Below are 4,253 nucleotides of genomic sequence, written 5' to 3'. Positions count from 1 at the left end.
TTAAGTCATGAATCCCTTTCTTAGAAAAATCATCTAGATAGAGTATCTCAGTGTGAGTTTCAAAGACTTCTATGGATTGTATTAATAATTAAATGCTTTTTTTAAAATCTCCCTAGACTTCCTCTTTTACTGTTGATTCCTAAATATTTTTTCATATATTTTTAGGTAGGTTTTGCTTTATTTTATGTCATCCCCCATACTGCTGATTGGGGCTTCTTTACTTCATCCTTCTGCTTAAAGTATTTCCTTTCCTTTCAATCACTTTTAAATAAAGACCTAAACTTCTTGGTCTGTCTCACAAACTTGTGGTCAATAGCAGCCTTTATTAAAACAAAACAAAACAAAAACCAAAAAATTTCATCCTCATCTCTGCTTGTACTTGTGTCCTATCTATATTTCAGCCACACTAGGGAAGCAACATACCAACATAACACACTGATTCTTGCTTTACCTTTGCACAGTTTCTCCCTGACCGAAATATTTTCCACTTTTCTGGATAAATGCTATGTGCTATTGGAAGGTTGACCTGTTGGTAGATGCCTTCTCAATCTAATTATTCTGCATCAAATACCCTCCCTGTGGCTTCTGCTAGCACCACTGATGCCTTCCAGAACCTTTTTCAGCTCTGTGCCACGAACACTATGTGCGGCACTGTGAACTTAGTCCCTGTGTTGAACGTTTGAGTACAAATAGCAGTTTCCTGGACCTGGATTGATACAGAGTCTCTACTGCTTCATTGGCTACCTGGTTTCCCTGTTTTCCCTCCTAGCTTCTCACATGATTCCACAGTGATCACCCTGTGGATCCATGTTTCATTTATGTGTCTGCTTTCCCTGGCAGATTCTGCAGTTCACCCTCAGCACTCCTTGGCATCTGCAGCTTCCCTTAAGCTCCTTCCTTAAATAATGTTCCATATGCATTCTTCAAGGTTTATTGATTCTGCTCTCTAGAGACTACCCTGTACTTCAAGTGAAGAATTTCAAAATACAGGATCATTAAAATGAATTCCTATGTTTTTGCCAAAGTTCAGTTGGTGCTCTACTTATCTTCAGATTTCACCCTAGAAGTAATGTTCTGAAATAAAGGAAGTAAAGATATGCCTCTAAACGACATATTAACAAAGGAATTTTATGTGTTTTATTTTTAATCAGTTTATTTGCCACGGGAGAATAGTACTTGATGTCAAGGTTTAAAATCAAAATGCATACTTACAGAATTCATTTTCAAAGCATAGAGGTTATAAATAAAGCTAAATTACAGGTGAAACAAATCAAGGATGTGAGGACAGACCTAGCATCTCATAGGTATTGTGAAATTTTATTTACTGTTCTCATAAGTGCTATTGAATATGAAAATCTAAAATGCCCCAGAATGTTAATATGTTAGCATATTCAGATACTCAGACAATTAGTGTAAACAAACCTTCACAATCCTTATTTCTAGCTCAAAACTTTACCCTAGGGATGTGATCTTTTAAAAAAATAATCCTGGGGAAATGGGCTCATGATTGCCTCTGAAATGTCTTTTGTTCAGGGTGCTCATGTCTGAGTTCCACCGGCATATTCTCTGCAGGTTTTCTCTTCTTCTCATGTCAATTATTCATGCTTTCATCAAATTAGGTGATATAATAAAAATCACCTTCCTCTACAGCATATTTACTGCCATAACATCAATTTTGACTACTTCTTCAGCAAAATGTTAATGCAAAGCTAGTTCTTTCTAGTAGAGGTTTTATTAATTACATAATGTTACCCATGTGGACATATTTCAATCTACTTAGTTCTTCAGCTCAGACTCTGATATTCATTTTTTGATGTTCCTTCATATAGGTCTATAACTAGAAAGTCCTCTAGCACACAGAGGCATGGGCCAGTGGTTACCAAGGACAGGTAGTAGAAAGACAACTCTGAATCCAACTTGCAGCATGAGGTTTAAAGATACTGAAGTCATACTATGTGGAAAGCTAGCTTTTTAATAGAAGCAGCTCTTGCCACCAGGGAGGAAGGGACTGTTCAAGATGATTAGTATATAATTTCATGTTAGTATAGAAACAGTCTTACTAGCGTTAGGAATTCTATAATGCCATGTTGTACATTAAATATATACAAATATTTAAAATTTTTAGAAACTACTTTTTAAATTATTTCCCCCATCACCATGTCTTTTTTTCAATGCATCTTATAGGCTCTGCTTCTAAAGTGTTTTTTAATACTTAGTTATTTTTATCCCACAACTAGTCCAGTTCTTTATATGAAGACTTCTCTAGTAAATTTCAAAGTGGCCACCTGTCATCAGTCTTGCTCCTTTAGTTTTGGACACATGAATCCAAACTATTCTTATAAAAGTAAATCAAATAATTTTTATTTTTCAGAATATATTAATCTAAACATAAAAAGATCTCCTACCACACATGTAGAAATGCCTGGCAAAATATATGTGGAGGGACATTTTGAATGTATAGATAAGGCCTGAGAAAGTTACAAAAAAATAAAAATAAAAAATAAAATAAAAAAACACAGCCAGAAACACAAAAGGCAAAATTAAGACTGTAGCCTTGTGGGTATAATGTTCCTTAGCTGTCATGAAGGCATTTTTCAATTCATCACTTATTCCAATAGCCAAGAAGCTCATATTTAATTTATTGGGTAAGGGTGGTCAGATTTTCAGATTCTATAAAATACAGGGTTGTATCAGAGAATTCACCTAAATACAAAATCGCTGAAAGACTCTTACATGATGAAGTGTAGAATACAATAAAGTCATCCATCAGGAAGAAGCAAGCAGTCGTTTCTACTTTATACTAAGATTAACATGAAAAAAATATGCAGTCGCCCATAAAAATCATACATAGAAATAATATTCTATGGAATGTAAGCCTACTCTGTGATCCAGCCAAGAATCAGGGGCTGTGTGATTTCCAGGGAAGAGGCTGTACTTTAGCACCTGGAAGAACACCACGATTCATTTCCACAGATAGAATGCTGCCTAACATTTCTGCGAAAACAAACATAAACTCATGAAGATAACAGAAGTAAACCACTAACAAATAAGTAAACAGGGTACTGTAGGCAAGAATGAAGAAACAGAGCACACAACAGAAATAGACTGTTCCAAGATCTTTATGTATTTAAACTAAAAATTATCTTTTGATTCAATTCAGGATCATGGAGGGTCCTCACTTCTTCATGTGCGCTGACATTAAACTCTCAAAAGAATGTCAATGTATATTTCCATTTTACATACAAGAAAAATGAGACAGAGTTGGAAAACTGACTTTAATATATACATTAGTTTGCCATTCTTAAAAAACTCCATGCTATGTATTTTCCAAATAAAAAAATCACCTACTGCAAATATAGTGTACCAAAAATAATTTAAACAACTGAACTAGCATCAAGAGGAATACTAGCTGATCATAAAACCTTAGTATATTTTTGAAAGAACAGAAATGAATTATGTGAAATAGAAATATTCATTGGAAACATGACTAACCATTGTTGTCCTTTGTCATAGAACCAACTGACCTCTTTTGTTTTCTTAATGAAAATTCTTTAAAATCTGTTGGCACATCTTGTAGTATTTAAATGCTAAAAGTTCATATATGCGATCTATCTATCTATATCTGTATCTGTACCTATATGGAGTTTAATGAATTAATGTTCAACATCATATATAATATAAATAGACCTTTGATTAGTCTTAATTTTAGTTTCTCAGGGCATGTTTGCAGTACAGATTGTCTGAATTCCTTGTGTGCAGTCGGCACATGAACACAATATGCTTTCTTTTTTTTCCCTCTCCTTTCCTTCTCTTATGGCTCAAAAAAGTAACAGCTATTGTCATGGCACATGCAGATTTCTGCTCTCCTGGTGCTATAGAAACCAATACTTTCTTTGTCTTCTGTAATTTCCTTAGAGTCCTTTAGGATTTTCCTATTATTTCCAGTTACATAAATAAATGGATTTTATAAACATGAATTTCCCCAAAATAAGCCATGGGGATTTAGTATTCTTTCTACATTTTGTCTGTTTAGATTGTATTTCAGTAATTTGCCATCTCCTAAGAATTTTTGCAAAACAACGGGTATGAAGTATTCTTTGTTTAAAAGCCTGAAATAAAGTTGGACATTATATGGTGAGTATAAACTACTAAGCAAACTCCACCTCTCCCCTAAAAGGAAAATCTCTGGCCACAATTGGACATGTTAATACCATGAAGATAAAGAATTTTATTTTTTAAAGTGATGCAGCATT

The sequence above is a fragment of the Octodon degus genome, unplaced genomic scaffold (genome assembly GCF_000260255.1).
Source record: "Octodon degus isolate 3935 unplaced genomic scaffold, OctDeg1.0 scaffold00172, whole genome shotgun sequence".
NCBI lineage: Eukaryota > Metazoa > Chordata > Mammalia > Rodentia > Octodontidae > Octodon > Octodon degus.
Note: the sequence above shows the minus strand (reverse complement) of the source record.